The sequence below is a fragment of the Eptatretus burgeri genome, chromosome 9 (genome assembly GCF_056783735.1).
Source record: "Eptatretus burgeri isolate ZD-2024b chromosome 9, Ebu_testis_v1, whole genome shotgun sequence".
NCBI classification, from domain to species: Eukaryota; Metazoa; Chordata; class Myxini; order Myxiniformes; family Myxinidae; genus Eptatretus; species Eptatretus burgeri.
In genome coordinates this window covers 101,896,150-101,917,557 of record NC_140969.1, presented here as the reverse complement: position 1 = coordinate 101,917,557, position 21,408 = coordinate 101,896,150, and the positions used below count along the sequence as shown (strand labels likewise).

Below are 21,408 nucleotides of genomic sequence, written 5' to 3'. Positions count from 1 at the left end.
AATCAGAGTCATATCCCTCGACATATCACGTGCTTTCGATAGGGTCTGGCACCCTGCTCTACTCATCAAACTCTCTTCCTATGGTATCCAAGGCCATCTCCACTCATGCCTCTCAGACTTCCTTTCCTGTCGTAGTCAATGTGCGGCCCTAAATGGAGTTCTTTCATCCCCTCTTCCTGTCCAGGCTGGAGTTCCTCAAAGCAGCGTTCTGGGCGTTCTTTTTCAGGTTTTCAACAATGATCTTTCTAAACCACTGGAAAATCCTCTTTATTTCTTTGCTGATGACTCCACTCTCTGCTGTATCTGTCGTCCCTCAGACCGGCAAGCAGCAGCTTCTTCGCTCTCTGCAGATCTGGATAAAATCACAAACTGGTCCAACACGTGGAACATGTCTTTCAATCTTGACACATCTCACACTCTCACTATGTCTCTCCAAAGGAACCGCCTGGAACCCCCCCCCCCCTCATCTGCTTTCTGAACAATCCTCTGGAAGAAGTCCTTTCATTAAAGCTTCTGGGTTTCACCATCTGCCATGATCTTTCCTGGGGAAGCCACATTTCCAACCTGACTTCCAAAGCCAGTCGCCGACTGGGAATCCTCCGTCGTGCAAAGTCCTTCCTCGGACCACCTGAGTTCCTGATCACATACAAAGTTTTTGTCTGCAGCCTGATGGAGTACTGCTCTCCCCTCTGAGCTGGTGCTCCTGCCTCTAACCTTTCTCCGCTTCACGCCGTGGAAACCAAGGCATTTCGGATCATTGGTACCTCCCACGCTGAGGCTGAGTCTTTGGGCCTCTCACTCAATCACCGCAGGCAGATTGATGGTCTTTCTGTCTTCTACCATCTCCTCTCCGGTCTCGCTCCCCCGCCCCTGCTCTGTTTGCGATATGCCCCCTCCCCCCATATTTCTGCAGGGCGCTCAAGGTCCGCCAGCCACTCCCTTCTGGTAAAACTACCAAAATCACGAATCACTGCTCACCTTCACTCTTTTATTCCTTTTTTCCCGCCTTTGGAATAAACTCCCACACTCTCTTCAACTCCATTCTTCCCTCCAGACCTTCAAAACAGCCGTTCACCACCACCTCTTATTATCACCTCCATCCCAAACCACGATCTTTTCTACCCCCGTTAATCCACCCCAAACTCACCTCCTTCAAATTCCCTGCTTTCCTTCCTGAAAGTCCCTGTAATGTCCATCTTGTATACCCCATGTTCCCCGCCACATCCCTCTCCCTTCCACAGATCTTCTCATGTCTCTGTTCCCCACTGTTTTGTCCTTCCCTCTCTCACCTCTCTTGTCTCATGCCCCCCTTGCTGTCCGTTGTGTGTTTGCTCTCATATGAGCTTTGACAATGTATACAATATATATGTATGCATATATATATATATATATATATATATATATATATATATATATATATATATATATATATATATATATGCACAAATGTGAGGTAATTTACAGCCTACAGTTGAGGCACCTCTACACACAGTTACAAAAATGGACAAGGGGAAAAGATAAAATAAAAGGAAATCCCTCCCTTTGTTCTGGCACTTAGCTTCGTCCAGCGTTGATCTTATTGGATCTGGCATCGTCGATACCGAGTAGTCACTGTGCGGGAAACTGCATCCGAAATGGCACCGAGTCGCTCTCTGGGCAGGAAGCGCAATTAAGGTAATTAGTGCAGATGGTCCCTTCGTGGGGGTCCCAGAAACTGTCGTGCAGCTTCTTTTCACATTCAAACTTGCCGACCGTTCCTCTCTTGCACCAAGTCCGTTCATCACGATCGCCCACCTTCCTCCTCGACCATACGACGAGATGACTTCTGAGGCCCCGTGATGAGACCACGAGGTACGCTCTTCTCCCCTCCTCAGAAACGTACACCCTTCACGACTCAGCTGAACAGGCAATGGCTAGTGCACGAAAAAATTCGCCTCAGTACGAACACGAGAATCGTGCAGCCTTCACCTTCTTCACCAGGGGAAGCCAGCGAGCTCGATCCTTTTTTCTCCAATCACGTAGCTCACACAACTCTCCTCTCCCCCGATCCTTATCAGCTCCCACTCATCCATCATCCACCCCAGGGACATGGTTTGCGAGTTACAAGGATTACAAGGAAATTTTTGCACAGGAGGAGGCCATTCGGCCCGTCATGCCTACGCTACACCAATACCAGATTTAATATATCCATTGATACCCCTTCCCTTAGTGTGCAGCCTTTTGGCTGCTACACTGGCACTCATTTTGTTGACCTCGGAATGAAGACAGGTTGAGTCAACCCCCTGGTGTTAATTCAGCGGATAATGTGGCTTGAACTCAGGACCCTCGGATCCCAAGCCACCAACCTAACCTATAAGCCAACACCAGGTTAAGTTGTCATTCCTAGTGAGTTGTCATTCCTGGAGGCGGGGTTTTCATCTGCTTGGATTGTTCGGCTCGGCTGTTGTTGTTTCAAGGATGCGATTCCTTTTTACTGCCGGTCTTGTAAATGCAAAAACATAGGAAAACGTCACAGGGGGCAATCACATACTGGGAGAAATTAGCCTTAATCCCTACCTAATTAACACAGCACCCCACCCGCCCCCGTGCGCTGGCACATATCAACTTAAGCTGACAGTTTCCCAACTTAAAATACATCGAGATGTCTCCTGCTCATCCACGGATCATGCTATCTGTACAATCCTACCTTTACTGTGAAGTTCCTCCATCTACCCCACAAACATAACAACAGCTTTTGTAAGTACTTACCAGCACATAATATATCTCGTTTGTGTGTTTATATATGTGTTTTTGTATGTATATGTATATGTATGTGTGGGTGTGGATGTAAATATGTAGTATGTTCATGGATGTACGTGTAGGTGTACGCGCGTGTGTGCGTGTATTGTTATGTCTGGCTTCCTTCTTGGGATGACGGTGCAGTAATTGGTCTATATTTTGATCCTTCGATCAAGACTGGAAGCACCAAGGACTCGGACTTTCGTCCTCCTGCATAGGTACTGACAGCTGCACACCCCACGATGCAGTAAATCCGTGACACCCGAGGCCCAACCCAGATGTCTATTGACCTCTGGCTCAACATGTTGAGACAGGAATATCACCACCAAGGTAAGCGAATCTCTCTGTGACCTCAACATCTTCATCACGAACAGGTACAGACAAGATAGCAGCATCCAAGATGTCATTGAAAGCCTGGATCTTAGTTTTGACCCAGCGGCTCCGACTCCTCATTCAGCACCTCAAGTACCTCAAATAGGATATTCAGCATCTTGGCAAAGATGTCTTAATCATCTGCGAAATCAAGGTCAGAGATGTTGACATTCACAAATGATGCATCGCAGCTTAATCTCTCTGACATACACCCCAGAATCCACTCTCGTCTGCATTTGGAGAGGACACGAAGAGCAAGGATATAGGCATTGTTGACCTCTTTGGTGTAAAGCCCGACTGCTCTGGGTGCTGGCGCTCAAGCAGATGGTGGTGGACACAATCAAGAACTATCTGAGCAAAGACCTTGCCCAGCACTGACAGCAGCATCACCCCTCGGTAGCTGTTGCAATTCTCGCGACCACCCTTCCCTTTCCAGAGACGGACAACAAGGCCCCTCTTCCAGTCAGTTGGGATGATGCCTGTGTTCCAGACAGAGCACAGAACTGCATGCAATGACACGAGTACAGCATTTCCACCAGCCTGGAGAAGTTCAACATGGATGCCACAGATCCCTGGAGTTTTACCTGCTTTCAAATAAATCACCACAGCCTGTGTTTCCACAAACAAAGGTGGATCACAGTTAATTGGAGGGTCAGCAATCGAGATAGTTACACACCTGATGTCCATCTCAACAGCTGGTGGGTCATTCTGGTATAGTCACTCAAAGGAACCGGCCCAAAAGGCCTTCACTTCGGACTCCTCTGGAAAGAGCCCACCACCCTCTGCCCGAACTGTAGTACACCGAGGGACAGGCTTGGAGGAATGCAATGCACAAATTCTTCTGTAAGCAGGATGAGAATCACTTGACCAAAGGTGATGCTCTACATCTTCACAGATTCCTCACACATAGTCCTCCTTGTCCACCCTCAGTGCACGTACAGTTTTACGCCTCAACTCCCTCTCAGCTCTGCCATTAAGCCTGGCACTGCGGCTCTGGTCAATGTTATCCGGTGTCCCTTGAGAGACAAATTTCTCCTTCGCCTGACGTTGTGTTCCAAGATATCCACCGGCAACATCAAGGATGGTAGTCGTGAAGGCACTCCACAATTCTTTAGGATTCCGCAAAACACCCAGACCCCCCCCCCCCAAATCCCCTTCAGCCTTTTCGCAAACTCCTCAGCTACCCTCTCAACCTTGAGCCTCCCAACATCCAGCATCGGCTGGGATGGTACCATTCTCCTGGATTTACCCTGTAACTTCAGAGTTGCTACAACAAGTCTGTGGTCGTGATTGAGGAACTAAGCACTCCGGTAGACCCTGCAGCTCTGGATCATCCTCCAGCGACCATCAACGAGCACGTGGTAAATCTCCTTTGTCACACCACCAGCATTGGAATGCCAAGTCCAGCGATGAGCCTGTGGGTGCTCAAACCATGAGCTAGCCACCCTAAGTCCATGACTTCATGCAAAGTCAAGGAAATTAGTGCGATTCTGGTTCACAGTTCCAGACCCATGGAGACCAACACATGTCTCCTAACCATGCCTATCAGTGCCAGTCGATGGATTGAAATCCCCCAAAACGACAAGAATATCTCGCCTGGGGCACCGATCAGCCACAGACTCAAGCACAGCATAGAAGGCCTCCTTCATAGTGAGATCACGCACCTCAGTCGGAGCATACACAGAGACCTGGGAAATGACACCCAAGGAGTGACGAATCCTTAGTCTCATGATACAGTCATTGACTGGTCTTACCCCTATTATCATTAGATTCAGCTTGTTGGACACACCTACAGCAACTCCTTGGATATGGTAACCATCAGAACAACGAGACCAGTCATAGGTATAACTATTCGCCATCATCTCACCACCATCCGGTCTCCGAACTTCAGAGAATGCTGCAACACTGATGTCCAAACACTGCAGCTCAGATGATAGCAGAGACAGGTGATCACCCTCCCTTAGGGATAGGACATTCCAGACACCCAGTGCCATATATAAAGAGAGTCTGGCCAACTGGCTGGGCAGGCGCCATATTGCATCCCCAGCCAGCGTGATTCTGGCTATGCGGGAGCATACGCGCGGCGCGATATGAACGGGCATTTTCCTTCTTACACAAAAAGTAATGGGAGTTTCGACTTCAAATTTTGAGCTTTGCTCGAAAATAAGTCGCTCTACAAGATGGTGTATTCTGGATGCTGATAAACCTACCCAAAAATAACTGAGGTGGCATAATACCGCAAGTCGCATACTGAGGACGGACTAATCTATTTCTTGACTGTATAAGATTTCTTGCCTGAATCTATGGGAACCTGTGTATCACACGAACCACAGAGGCTAGAAATCTAGGACAAAATTGACCAGTTCAGCAAAGCCAACCATGGTTTGGAGAGCTCCTCAGGATGAATTAAAAGAAACATGACCCAGAATTACAGAGTACAAGATTCATAAAACACCAAAATGAAAAAGTACGGTAGACGGCTTGAGATGGCCAGGACGGTAGACGGCTATAACCGCTATAGCAATAGTGGTTATAGCCGTCACCCGTCCATAAGGGGTTAAAAGTCAAAACCATCTTCGGTTCTTCTCCATATGACTTGAACCGTCCTGAAGGGGTTAATACGAACAACTGACACCAAGCTCAGTTCTACTTTATTTTTTTCACACACGCTCTCATTGCCACGATCTTGCTGCCGAATTGACTGGAATATCAACTGAGAGAGCTGACAGACGACGGACAAGTTTGTCAACCAGGTTATGCCCATTTAACTGGTCCTGCACCATCCTGAACTGCTTCTCTCCTTCTCTGAACAGCTTGAAAGCCTCGTCACTGCAATGAGTCAAAGTGCCTTCTTTGTACTCCTTCAGTCTTATCGCATCACGACTGCCCTGCGAAAGAGACTTTCGGCGGTCCTCCGCGACTTCCAGGCAAGTGGTGCAATGTGTCCAGGATTTGGAGACGTAAGAGATACAGTAGCCAGCCAGGTAATACAAGCTGCTCTCTTGGGCTTTGCTGAGAGGATCAGGAGGCAGCTCTCCAATCAAATAGCTGAATGTGTCCTCGTCACATTCGTCTGCTGTCGCCGGTTTCTCTTTCGGAGTGTCGAGGTAATCCGCTAAAAATGACTGGTCATCCTCGAGATAATTACCGGATGTGGGACACTTCAGAAATTACGCCACCGTTATGAGCTTCAGAGCGTGTCGGAATTCCAGCGCGTTTGGGACAGGATTCTTGAATCGGACGCACCCAAACAGGTTCTCGAGGCAATCCTGCGTGAGTCTGGATGCGAGCACAAAGTGGTGTCCCCTGGCCAGCAGTTCTCTCTGAATGTCGAGCACAGACGAGGCCGATAATCTGACGCCGGATTGCCACGGCTTGCACGATTTGCCACATTCTATCCCTCCGAATACCACCAGCGTCTCTTCAAGGTGCCGGATCACCTTCTCGTAAGCACACGTATTCGCTTTACTGAGCGTGGTGGCGGGGTGATGGCTGGACATCAGGTCGAACGTTCATAAAGTCCAAAAACCAGCAGTCATTGTCAAAACCTTCATTTTCAACCAGGTAGTGCAGCCCAGCACTGACAGACTTACTGAAAAAATTCAAATGCCTTTCCCACTTTCATTTTGTCGAAATGGGCGGTGTTCGACACCATTTCCATGCCGAGATTGGGAGTCAGTTTCAGATCGTCATTGACCTGAAATGTCACCAGTTCCTTGATTGTCCCCAGGCTAACGACATTTGAAGGCAGATCATGCCTGGAGACGATATCAGCACCGAGCTTGAATTTGTTCCCATTCACCACACCCGCCTTGACATTCTTGATCAGGTGCGGTACGTCGTTCACGAAGTGTAGGAACCTGCTATCAGCGCATGGGTGGGGAATTTGATTGACTGTCACTGCGTGCTTTGAACTAACCAGTCCAAAGTTCTTGAACATTGCTCGATTGGCACTACCCATGTCACATGTGTCTGCGTTGACGGGGAGCCCAATGACATGAGCCCGCTGTACGATTTTAATCACAAGCGGCTGGAAGTAGGCTCCGTTCACCAAATTGTCCGTAAAATGATAGGAAATAGTTTGCTTCCATCTGGAAGTGATGCCAGCCAGCATGAATACGAGGGCATGCGTTGCAGCGCCACCATGTCCTGGCAAAGTTACATTTCCTCGCAAACGACTGGATGATCTGTCGAACTGCAATCCCACTTCAATTGTCATTTCATCCAGCGTTAGGCAACACTCACGCTCCGGTTCCTTCATGGTAGCAACCTTCAGCTGGAGGAGGTCGAACACTTTATAAAGAATACCAGGTTCCATCGCAATAACCTCCATCTTCCATCGTAATGAACGAAGCGATGGCAGCGGCTGGTGTTGCGACAACAGGACTTCGTAGCCGGTACTGCCACATGCAAAGCGGAGTTGCAGAGCCTTCTTGTAGGTTTCTGCTGACCACCGAGTACCCCTTGTGCTAAGACGAGACAGCTTGTTGATCTGATCGAGGTTGAAAACTTTCTGGACGTTCGCCTTCAGAGTGACGAGCTCCCTGACTTGTTTGCGTTTGTCCCACTGTGCCTCATGCAACCGCCACTTGAGAGAGAGACCACTTTCGCCTCCACTGCTGCGATCTTGGTGTCGTAGTCAGGACCCTGGTCGGTTTTAGCCGGCGTTACAGGGGCATCGGAGGCAAGGTCAACGAGTTGGACATCTTGGTTGTCGTTGTCATTCACAGGCATGTCTTGTTTTGCGTATGTGTGATCTGGGACGGGCTCCTTCTGTGGTGTCATCTCGTCATGGGGTCGTTTCCTCAGCTTCCTTTACGTGACGGGCACAATATGCGGGAAGACAGTCGGGACGGCATTGTGCTCGAGTGGTCTTGAACCATGAACCCTCCTGTTTTCATACTGACGTCGAAATGCTTCTGAAAAAACAAAAAAACGTAAAATTGAAGTACGTGTTGACACTCAGTTTGAAAACCGAGATACTCCGATCCCCGATCCGACATCGGATGGGAACTGCAAACCGCCGCTACTTACCGCACAAAGGGAGGCATTGTCGTGTGGAGTCCAGTTCTCCCTTTTCACATTTACGGCCCAACGGCGACGTCTTTCCGGATCCCTGGGGAAGCGGTGCATTTTTACGCCTTGCCCGGGACGCACAGAACACCCCACTACCACACAGCACACCATTGTGTCATCAAAAAAGTCAAAATCTGACGAGAAAACGTGAAAAGACGCGAAAACAATTCTAATTTCGCTCCAAGATTCACTCGCGTTGAGTTGGGCTGCAACATGGCGCTAGCAACGCACGTGACCGGGTATTGACCAATCAGAGCGCAGCATGATCGAGACAGCAGTCAGTCAGACTCTCTTTATATACGGCACTGCGGACACCCACCCAAAGGGACCGCCTCAGGTTAATCCAAGGAGACCACAGTCTGATGGACGACATCTCAGCACCACCACGACACACACGACCGCAATCTGACCCAGGAAGTTTACCCTGTGCTTTTCCTCCTGTCAACAAAGAATGGGGGTCTCGAAAGCTTTGCCCCAATCCCATCATCCACTGAGCTGCCCTTCGAAGGGCAGCTTCACAGGAAGTACTCCCACAGAGTGGGTTTTCAGTTTTCTTTGCGTTTTTCATGTGTTTTGCAGAATGAAGTGTTTTATGGTGGCCGGATTGCAAATCCTGCCACCAACCTCCTAGAAAAAGGTAACCCAACTCGAAGAGGATGTCCACACACACAGATGGGCACCAGATATGGATGGCCATTGGCTCACAAGGAGCTCCTCCACCCTTTGGCAGGTTTTGTTTTTAATCCTGCTTGGTGTCCATATCCATACATCCTCCTCACCAGGAAACCTGTTGGGGGAGATGGTTTAGTTGCCGCCAACTCGACCATGAAACGGGTTAGTACAGGTTTACATGGTACCTGTAGAGAGTCACAGATCTGGTCTGGCCTGACCTGACAATAATGATCTGACCTGACCAATGGCTACTCGTGTTCACACATTTGCTTTATCTAAATGAATAAATGTGTGTGTGTATGTGCGTGTGCGTGTGTTTGTGTCCGTGTGTCCTCCATAATTCCAAAACCATGAAACCTAGCGGCCTGAAACTTTGCATGCATACTAATAGTGAGCTTTAGTGGAGTGTATGTAAGAGTGAAGATTGGGTGTTTGGGTTAATTTAACCACCCATTTTGAAGATATAATTAATGGCCTTATTTATTTATCCTTTGGCAAGGCATCATCTTTGGTCAGCCTTCTGTCAGCTTGGTGGGGTCTTCAGTCGTCATTTTGTTCAGCCCATTAAAACATGCCTTGATTTGGAAACATGATATCCTCACGGACTAGTTCAAGTATAGTATTAAAATATTATATCTGATTTGAGAATCAGATCTTGTGGACTAAATAAGTGCTGAAATCTGGAATAAAATCTGAAAATTTTAACAAATGAGTGATTTTTATAACTAAGTGTATTCTGAACACTAAAACCATCTGAACTTAAACCACATGTCCAAACCATCTGAACCTACCCCGACATATAACCTCACTAATGCTTTCTGTACACAGGGCCAGCGTCAGACTATTTTGTGCCCTTGGCAAGGCTAGCTCCTTGCATCCCCCCCCCCAAAAAAAAATTGGCAACTTCGATTTTTAAAAACAGACGTCTTTCTTCCTGCACGCCTCTGGAACCAGTTCATAGTCTTTAAGAATAGCAGTTTAAACTGGTAATACTGTGAACACAGATCGTTTGGTGAAGCAGTGTAAATATCTTGAGTTCCTTAATCTCTATTTCTTTAATCTCACTTAAATCTCCTTTAATCTCTCCATTTAATGAAATGCCATTGTGATCGTTTGTCTCTTTCACCCGGTTATCTTTTAATCACTTTGGTATTATTACGAGCAATTTGATTTCTTATCGAACGAGCCCTCAATGCCTGTTATGGGTTCTGATTTCGGACAACAATCCATCTTCTGTTATGATTTAATATCCTGGATGATAATCCTTTTTTTTTTTTACTATGGGTTCTTATGGAATGAGCTCACAATTTATTTTATGGGTTCTTCCGGGACGAGCCCCCAATTTATTTTATGGGTTCTTATGGAACGAGTTCACAATTTATTTTAGGGGTTCTTCCGGGACGAGCCCCCAATTTATTTTATGGGTTCTTCCAGGACGAGCCCCCAATTTATTTTATGGGTTCTTATGGAACGAGCTCACAATTTATTTTATGGGTTCTTCAGGGACGAGCCCCCAATTTTTTATGGGTTCTTATGGAACGAGCTCACAATTTATTTTATGGGTTCTTTGGGGACAAGCCCCCAATTTATTTTATGGGTTTTTGCATTGGGCGAGCCCCCAATTTATTTTATGGGTTCTTGCATCGGACGAGCCCCTAATTTATTTTATAGGTTCTTGCATCGGACGAGCCCCCAATTTATTTTATGGGTTCTTCCAGGACGAGCCCCCAATTTTTTATGGGTTCTTATGGAACGAGCTCACAATTTATTTTATGGGTTCTTTGGGGACAAGCCCCCAATTTATTTTACGGGTTCTTGCATTGGACGAGCCCCCAATTTATTTTATGGGTTCTTGCATCAGACGAGCCCCTAATTTATTTTATGGGTTCTTGTATTGGGCGAGCCCCCAATTTATTTCACGGGTTCTTGTATCGGACGAGCCCCCAATATATTTTATGGGTTCTTGCATCGGACGAGCCCCCAATTTATTTTATGGGTTCTTGCATCGGACGAGCCCCCAATTAATATCAAGTACTTCCTCGAGGCACCGACGCGAGTGCACCAGTTACCAGGAGGGCATCACGGTAGAAAAGATGAATGCACAATAATATGTCCCATCTGTTGTTTAACAGGTGAAACCAACGTACGACATGAGACAGAAGGATATTTAATAAGTAATTTATTAATCCCAACTGTCTACATTGAAAACACTACTACCATTTAAAAAACATCCCATAATAATGATTTTCCTCAGAACCCCCAAAAGTAAAATAATATAAATGTCACAGGTTTCAATGCATCTTTGAATTAACTCACAAATTTTGAGTTGGTAACTTATCTTAGGGAACCAGTTCATACCAATTAAACTTCAGCGTGTTGCCTGGAAAGTTGGTTGTGAACACATTTGAAGCAGTCTTGCTCAGTCGAGTGTGCACGGGTTGAAGTCAGACGGCCAGTTACGTTGCAAGTAATTTGTCAAGCCACATGGACGTTAGCCCCAACCTACTTTTTCTTACCAGCAGCTCTGTATTTCCTTCAACCATGGTCCAAAACCCTTTGCCCCACACTGCCTTTTAACACAGTATATGATTATTTAATTTCAGTTACCTTTCATCACAATATCTACCTTCACATTTACAAAACTTTTATTATTCCATAACAGCAAGAATTGGTCCAAGTCCTCATTAGCATCTTTCCCTTCAAAAAGACTGAAAGATTAATTGCTATATCCCCTCCTTGGTACTTTTCAAATGTATGCGTATTTGGCTAAGAGATTTCCGCTATACATGGCCCGTGGTTCCGAATTTATATTTCCCACCCTTACATGCTCTTACGTATGCATCTCAACAAGTGTACATCCCACTTGTAAGCCATAAACTGCCTGGTATCCCAATGATTCCTCAAGACCTTAGAGGCCCACTGGCTCAGATATGGCTGCCCCCCTGCAACACCAGCGATGTACATTACCAAGCGATATACTTAGCGGGATACACGTACATTCATGATTGCAGATACAATTTTCAATACTCCAAGTATCATCAGGTTCAGCTTGTTCCTGGCATATTCTCTGAAATTGGTCACCCTTCATATCTGAAGAAGCTGCAGTTCACATGAAACAGGTAAACTACTTGGTCAATTTGTATATAGTGGTGAAGCTGCTGCTGAGACGATGGCACTCTGAGATAAAAAGCAGTGTGAATTGGTGTCAAGGAGCCTCCACAGAGAGCAGACAACTTGCAATCTTCAATCAAGGCAGGACGTTTTATTTTGTCTACGGTGCAGTCAATAACTCACTGGCTCTTGGCAAAACACGATGGGATATTAAACGTTAATCAACGACCGGTGCCAGCAGCCAGATCCTCTGTTTATTGTTTTTCCCCCTCTGTAGCACATGGAAGAGCAAGCAAGTCTTACCGGTGTACACATTGATGCATCACCCTGCATGTGAAACACCAAGGTGGCTGTTTATAGTTGGGTCGGGATTCAAACCCGGGTTAGATTGCATAAAGCAAATGTGTGTACCTCTCGGTTATTCTGCCATGATACGGCGATTCATTGTTTTGTAACAACTGAAAACATTTTTTACTCATTGTTAGCATCTAATACATTGTGCTTTCCTAACTCCAGAGATGTCCCCATGGAGAACCGAGGCAAGGTATCACCACAGAAACCTGGAGATGCCAATGTGGCTTAAGCACTCAAGCAAGTACTCCAACAAAATGGTTGATAAGAAACAGCTCGCTACGCAAGCGAATAGTGATCACCGATCGGTCGTATAAACACCATGCACCCGGAGATGTCCGGAATGTCAAGCAATGTCCGAATTGGACAAATGAACACTTTTTTTTTTTAGTAGTAAATTTTGAAATTCCGCTTACGTGATGAGATTCTCAAGGTTATCACATTTGCGGAAATGAAATAAAGCCACAAACACCAGCGTCTGGGCGTTTATAAGCATTGTGATATATCCAATGATTCATTGATACGATGATCTATTCGATGATATGAATGAGGAAAGTGAAAAAAAACTTTCTTGTGAAGAAATTGTTACGGCCTGTTCCAAGTCAATGCATGGTTGAGCAGGCCAAAAACAAAAAAATGGCGAATGAAGACCCCGGCGAGGTGACCAAGGATGAACCTTGATGAAGGATACAATTAAATACGGCCATTAATTATCTTCAAAAGCGGTGTTTTAATTCATCCAAACACTCAATTTTCAATCCTAAACTTCCTTTGAGTCCCTTAGTATGCATGCAAAGTTTCAGGCCGCTCAGTTTCATGGTTTTGGAGTTATGGAGGAGACGCACACACTGACTGACACACTGACACTTATTATTATAGACGAAGACGTCATTGGTCATGTGGTATGGCAGCCATGTTGGAAAACATTAAAAATTTGGACCTCTTCCTCTCCAAAACTGCTGCATGGAAAGAAATCTGGAGACATATCAGATACCCCCCCCCCCCACCATGGGGAATATGTCTTGATAATGACAATCACATCAGTGTAGTAATTAGATGCATAAAAATCCTTATCCGATCAATATGAAAATTATTGAGGGTGATCTACTGATAAATTGGTCAAGATAATTCAATTGATGACTTCATCAGTCACGTGGTTTAGCAGCCATATTGGATTGAAAAGAAAAACCTTTAAAAATCACCATCTCCAGAACGGCTTCCGAGATCAATGCAAAACTTCGGAGACATTACGGACTACTGTCGGGAAATATAGGGTGTAAATTTAAATGTCATGGTCACATTGTCTGGCAGTCATATTTTCTTGAAGAATAAACCTTAAAATTTTATCTTCTCCAGAACAGTTTGATGGATCAATGCAAAAGTTCAGACACATAATCCAACAGCTTTGGGGTATATTGTAAGGTCAAGCCAGATCAGATCTGTGACTTGCGACAGGTAACATGTAAACCTGTACTAACCTGTTTCATGGTCGGGTTGTCGGCGATGAAACCGTCTCCCCCACCAGGTTTCCTGGTGAGGAGGGTGTATGATATGGACACCCAGCAGGAACAATAACAAAACCTGTCAAAGGGCGGAGGAGCTCCTTGTGAGCCAACAGCCATCCATATCCAGTGCCAAACAGTGTCTGCGGACGTCCTCCTGCAGTTGGTTTACCTTTTGTTTTTATTTTTAGGAGGTTGGTGGCAGGAGTTGCACTCCGGCCATCATAACACTTCATTCCGCAAAACCCACAAATGTAAGGAAATCTGAAAACCCACTCCGTGGGAGTACCTCCTGTGCTGCTGCCCTCTACAGGGCAGCTCACTGGATGACGAGATTGGGGCAAAGCCATTAGGACCCCCATTTCCTTGATGAAAGGAGAAAATCCATGGGGTAAACCTCCAGGGTCAGATTGTGGTGGTGTGTGGCGGAGTAGTGGTGAGGAGTCGTCCAGCAGACAGCCATCTCCTTGGTTTAACCTGAGGCAGTCCCTTCGGGTGGGTGCCTGGAATGTCCCATCTCTAAGAGAGGATGATCATCTGTCTCTGTTATCATCTGATACTCCATTGCAGAACTCTCTCAGCTTCGGAGACCAGATAGTGGCGAGATCCGGCGGGTGGTTACACATACTATTGGTTTGGTCGCTCTGAAGGTTACCATGCCCAAGGAGTTGCTGTAGCTGTGTCCAAGAAGAGGACTCCAATGATATTTGAGGTAACACCAGTCAAGGAGCATATTATGAGACTCAGGATTCATCACTCCTTGGGTGTCGTTTCCCTGGTCGATGCTTATGCTCCAACTGAGGCGAGTGATCTCACCATGAACGACGCATTATTTCCTGTGCTCGAGTCTGTGGTTGATCAGTGCCCCAGGCAAGATACTCTTCTTGTCTTGGGAGATTGCAATGCATTGACTGGAACCGATCGGGATGGTTATGAGATGTGTGTTGGTCCCCACGGGTCTGGAACTGTGAACCAAAAGAGCACTAAGTTCCATGCCTTTGCAAGAAGTCAGGGACTGAGGGTAGCTGGTTCATGGTTTCAGTGGCCACAGGCTCATCGCTGGACTTGGTATTCCAACGATGGTGGTGTGGCAAAGGAGATTGACCACGTGCTAATTGATGGACAATGGAGGATGATCGAGAACTGCAGAGTCTACCGGAGTGCTCAGTTCCTCAATACCGACCACAGGCTTGTTGTAGAATCTCTGAAATTGCAGCTTTTAATCTGGGAGAATGGTACCATCCCAACCGAGGCTGGATGTTGGCAAGATCAAGGATGAGAGGGTAGCTGAGGAGTTTGCGAACAGCCTGAGTGATATTTGTAGGGTCTGGTTGCTTTGGGAATCCTGAAGAGTTGTGGAGTGGCTTCAGGACCACTGTCCTTGATGTTGCCATTTGATGTCTTGGAGCTCATCATTGGGCGAAGAAGAATTTTGCCTCTCAAGGGACACTGGATACCATTGACCACTCACAGGGACAGGCTTAATGGCAGAGCTGAGCTGTTCAAGGAGCTGAGGTGTAAAACTGTATGTGCGCTATGGGTGGAAAAGTAGGACTATGTGTGAGGAATCTGTGAGGGGCTAGAGCATCACCTGTGGTCAAGTGATTCTCATCCTGCTTACAGGGGAATTCATGTATTGTATTCCTCCAAGCCCATTCCTCGGTATACTGCAATTATAGCAGAGGGTGGTATGCTCTTGACGGGAGTCTGAAGTGAAAGCCCACTGGGCCGGTTACTTTGAGCGGCTGTAGCAGATTGATCCACCAGCTGCTGAATTGGATGTCAGCGGTGTTACAATCCCCATTGCTGACCCTCCAATCAACTGTGATCCACCTTCGTTTGTGGAAACACATGCTGTGGTGAACCGGTTGAAATGGGGTAAAGCTCCTTGGATCTTTGGCATCCATGCTGAACTTCTTCTCATGGCTGGTGGAAATTCTGTACTCACGTCATTGCATGCAGTTCTGTTCTCTGCCTGGAACACAGGCATCATCCCAACTGACTGGAAGAGAGGCCTTGTTGTCCCTCTCTGGTAAGGGAAGGGTGATCGCCTGGACTGCAACAACTACCGAAGGGTGATGCTGCACTCAGTGCCGGGCAAGGTCTTTGCTTGGATAATTCTTGATAGGGTTCGTCACCATCTGCTTGAGCATCAGCACCCAAGGCAGTCAGGCTTTACACCAAAGAGGTCAATGCTGGACCGAATCCTTGGCCTTCAGGTCCTCACCGAACGCGGCCCTTTGGAGGATTCTTGGTCTTCATGGGGTGCCACCAAAACTGATCAATCTGATGTCTGAACTATACTTTGGCACTGAGATTGCTGCGAGATGTGGTGATACCATCTCCGACTTATTTTCAGTTGTTGCTGGAGTTTGTCAGGGGTGTGTACTGGCCCCGAAACTTTTCAGTACTGGAATGGAATGGATTCTGGTGAGGACTTCTGAGAGATGAAGCTGCGTGTGTCATTTGGGAATGTCATGATTTCTGACCTTGATGTCATAGATGATGCAGTCATCTTTGTAGAGACTCTGGAGATCCTTTTGGGGACCCTTGAGGTGCTCAATGAGGAGTCGGAGCTGCTGGAATTATGGGTTTCCTGGGTAAAAACTAAGATCCTGGCTTTCAATGACATCTTGGATGCTGTGATCTTGTCTGTACCTGTTTGTGGTGAGGATGTTGAGGTCACGGAGAGATTCACTTACCTTGGCAGTGATATTCATGTCTCTGCTGGCTGTGAACCAGAGGTCAACAGACGTCTGGGCTGGGCCTGGGGAGTCATGGATTCACTGGATCATGGGGTGTGGTGCTGTTGGTACCTGTGCAGGAGGACGAAAGTCTGAGTCTTCAAGCCCTTGGTGCTTCTCGTCTTGCTCTATGGATGTGAGACTTTGGCTCTGACCAGGGATCCGAGATGGAGACTTAATTCCTTTGGTACCAGGTCTCTTCAGAGAATCCTTGACTCTCGCTGGTTGGACTTTGTGTCCAACGAGCGGTTGCTGAGAGAGACTCAAATGATATTTGTTACCTGCACAGTCCATGAGCATCAGCTGCGACGGTATGGACATGTGACTCGTTCTCCTGACGCTGATTCTGCTCACCATATTCTCTCAGAGAGGGAGCCTCACGAGTGGAGGAGGACAATGGACCAGCCACATGTCTTGTGGTTGCAGCTGGTTAATCAGCATCTCAAGGAGATGGGGATGAGCCAGGCATCTGCCTGGGGGATGGCCAGACGGAGGCCCCTGGAGTACCGGTGGAAAGTGGAAGCAGTGACGTGCCTGCTCCGGCGCATGCTCCCATACTTGACTTGACCTTGGGGAAACAAGGGTGATCACTGAAACATCATCAGTCACATTGTCAGGCAACCATATTGTTTTGAACACATCATAAAAAAAACAAAATCCTTCTCTTGAACCGCTTCATCGATCCCACGCGAAACTAACAGGAAATGTTACCAATCCAATACCTCTCATCCACTGATATTTCTCGTTTTTCTTTATTAACGTGTGTTCGATTTGCAGTTTAACCATCTTAAAATTGCCACTCTTTTGTTGAAATGTTTAAAATTATGTTTAAAAGATGATTTAAATCACAGATTTTGCGCAAGCAATGGAAGGTTAAAAGCTTCCATCAAGCAAAACCGAGTCATCCCAAGTTGATTTGCAGCAAGCAAAAAATATTTTTCCCCCAATTATTCGTCTATTTTTGGTATTTCAGTGCTTTTTAAAAACGATTTTTTCCCAAAAATAGCAAAAAGATTCCTTTGCTATTTTTTTTAATTATTATTATTATTTTTTTACAATTTTGGAGATTTCGAGATTTCATTGGTTGTAGTGCTATTTTTTTATATTTTATTTCCCGACTTTTTTCTTCAAGATTTTATTGCTATTTTTTCTGTACTTTGTTGTTTTATACCAAATTAGTTGCTATTGTTTCACTGTTTTTTTTCCATACTTTCTTGTTTTACACCAGATTTGCTGCTATTTTTTCACTATTTTTCTTTACTTAGTTGTTTTACAACAATTTGGTTGCTATTTTTTCACTATTTTTCTGTACTTTGTTTTACACCAAAGCAGTTGCTATTTTTTCATTATTTTTCTGTACTTTGTTTTACACCAAAGTGGTTGCTATTTTTTCACTATTTTTCTTCACTTTGTTGTTTTTACACCAAAGCGATTGCTATTTTTTCACTATTTTTCCTTACTTTGTTGTTTTACACCAAAGTGGTTGCAATTTTTTCACTATTTTTCTGTACTTTTTTTCCACAAATTGGTTGCTATTTTTTCACTATTTTTCTGTACTTTCTTTTACACCAAAGTTGTTGCAATTTTTTCACTATTTTTCTTTACTCTGTTGTTTTACACCAAATTGGTTGCTATTTTTTCACTATTTTTCTGTACTTTGTTTTACACCAAAGCAGTTGCTATTTTTTCACTATTTTTCTGTAATTTGTTTTACACCAAAGTGGTTGCTATTTTTTCACTATTTTTCTTCACTTTGTTGTTTTTACACCAAAGCGATTGCTATTTTTTCACTATTTTTCTTTACTTTGTTGTTTTCCACAAATTGGTTGCTATTTTTTCACTATTTTTCTGTATTTTCTTTTACACCAAAGTTGTTGCAATTTTTTCACTATTTTTCTTTACTTGGTTGTTTTACACCAAATTGGTTGCTATTTTTTCACTATTTTTCTGTACTTTGTTTTCCACAAATTGGTTGCTATTTTCACACTATTTTACTGTACTTTGTTTTACACCAAAGTGGTTGCTATTTTTTCACTATTTTTCTTGACTTTGTTGTTTTACACCAAATTGGTTGCTATTTTTTCACTATTTTTCTGTACTTTGTTTTACACCAAAGTGGTTGCTATTTTTTCACTATTTTTCTTTACTTTGTTGTTTTACACCAAAGTGGTTGCTATTTTTTCACTATTTTTCTTTACTTTGTTGTTTTACACCAAATTGGTTGCTATTTTTTCATTATTTTTCTATACTTTGTTCTTTTACACCAAAGTGGTTGCTATTTTTTCCCTATTTGTTTTGTTCATAAACTGCCTATTGAAAAAAATATTTTTCTATTTCTTTTTTGTTTGAAACTGGCTATTTAAATCTATTTTCACCTTTATTGTATAACCTGGTGTTGGCTTCGTGGTTCAGGTGGCTGGCTTAATATCTTAGTGTCCTGAGTTCAAGGCCTGTTGGTGGCTGAATCAACACCAGGTACGGTTGACTCAGCCTGTCATCCTTCCAAGGTTGGCAAAATAAGTACCAGTGTACTGGTAGAGGGGCACAGCATCAGTGGCACAGTTGTGCTTTCAATAAATGATAGCTACCCAGCAGCCAAGTTGCCATACACCAGAACATAACCTATTTTGTTTTGTTCCAAAACTCACTATTTAAAATATATATTTTAATGTGGAAAAAAAAATATTTTTGTATATATATATATATATATATATATATATATATATATATATATATATATATATATATATATATATATATATATTTTGACTAAGGATAGTGAACAAACACATAGCACATACACAAAAGGCCTCATTTATCATTCATACCTCATTTTGAAGTCGTGTTTTGCTGACAATGAAGGCAATTCCCACTTCATTACAGCCAATTACTGTTGCAGTCATTCTGCATTGGAACTCGATTAACTCCTTCCTTCAGGTCAGGATGATGTTCTGAAACCCATGAGCAACGAGACCGTTTCCTCCACATTTATTATTACCAGTATGTTGATGATATTCCCAGTTATGCAAATTACAAGCATTTGTGGTCAACTCCCAGAACCCGAAAGGTGTGTCCCATGACATTTGATAGGAGAATGTAAAGTGAGGATGTTCTCATAACTCACTTGACAAATGTAAATAACCATCTCATTGTGCATTGGAGAAATAATAAGCAAGTAACAATAATATATGTTTCGCTCATCAGCTGCTGATCACTACCGAAGAATGAAGAAAGTGAACACATGGTCGAGTGGAAGACTGCGGTCTGTTGTTTCCCAACACAACAACAAAATCACCAGTCTTCCACGCGGACAGGGATCAGATTTTGCACTCTTTCTTTTCTTTTTGATTCCTCCACTTGCTTGTGTTTTCTTTGCTTCTTATCTTCTGCAAAATATTCAATTTCTAAAATCAGTGAATGTGATTGCTTGTAAGGAAACAAAATCAGGGCACAAGAAGAGGTTGTTAAGCTTTCTGGATACTACAGTGTCTCCAATTCAAATAGAACAGCAGAGTGGTGCAAGTAATGAAAAAAAATGACTTTTTGTAACAAAAAAAGAAGAAAAAAGTTTCCCTCAGGTGTCTTGACTCATGCTTTTTTTCCCTCTTCTTCTTCTTCGTTTGCATACAGCTCAAGGCTGTGGGGGAGCATCATTGACTGAATGCGCAACTGTGCTGCTGATGCAGTGCCCTCTGCTGGTTAAGACAGGAATTTTTAATTTGTTCAGGGTGCCGGCAAGAGCTTGCCTACTCTTCCCGAAGGACACCATGGGATATTTAACATCCACCAACTAATACCAGCAGACAGGAATTACGTTTAACATCCATCTGAGGGCATACACATTGACGAATCACCACCCTACCTTTGAAACACCGAGGGGAGTGCAGTTTATAGCTGGGTCCAGATTCTAAACTAGGCGAGACAGCTTCGAGTCAAGTGTGCATCCCTCTCTCTGACATCCTGTCAGCCTGATTAATGCTGAAAATGCCAGAAACAAATAATCGCATGATTTCATGTGAAATTCCTGATAACAATGTATGGTGCCATCAACGCACACACAATATGACACCGATGCTGATGTGATGTTATAATATGAAGAAACACCACGAGGAACAGCATTGACAACACTCAAGTACTCACCTCCCTTGCTCATGGTCACAGACTCATCACCCTTCTCTAGATAAGTTGGCAATGCTCATCTTGTCTAAGTCTGCAGCTTGTTCCCCAACACACCCCAGTCCCTGCTCCACATTCACCCCATCCCAATGGAGTGAGTGTTCTGGCTTTATCTCCACAACACTCCTTTGCTTCTGTGTGTACTCCCCTGATCCCAACCCCCCCTGCCTCCTCTTTCTTGCAGTGGTAGTATATTGTTGCGGTTCTCGGAACCGCATGCATCCAACAGATAGTGGTCCCAAGACAGTTATTCCATTAATATACGTGTAGATAGTCCCTTCCCTTTTGTCTAGCGGGACAACAGGGCGTGCATTGCGAGGATCTCATAGTTAGGTTTGCTTACATCATTCCTTCTTCATTTCATTCCTAACTTCATTCCAACTCTTCTTTTCTGATTATTCCTGAGGTAAATCTGAGCCACGTGCGCCCTTCGCTGTGAGATGGGTCCTCAGGATGTTCTGAAAGGAAAGGGCCAGCAGGCATTACATCCACACCCCTCTGTAGAAAACACAGCCTGCCAAACGCACACACAGCTGTAATTTCCACCCAATGGACAGGAAACACACCCAGCACGACGCTCATGCTGCACGGAACACGTACCGAGGAGACTGAAGAAACAGCACCTT

The 21,408-nt window shown here is 44.8% G+C and overlaps 1 long non-coding RNA gene across 1 annotated transcript; it reads right to left on the bottom strand.

Moving 5' to 3' along the window:
- Positions 1-1,109: 1,109 nt before the first annotated feature.
- On the bottom strand, positions 1,110-19,839 carry LOC147020758 (uncharacterized). The gene is made up of 3 exons (XR_015061949.1): positions 19,435-19,839; positions 16,961-17,174; positions 1,110-2,481 (listed from the first exon to the last, which is right to left on the bottom strand). It is a non-coding gene; the product is annotated as an uncharacterized LOC147020758 (long non-coding RNA).
- Positions 19,840-21,408: the final 1,569 nt, after the last annotated feature.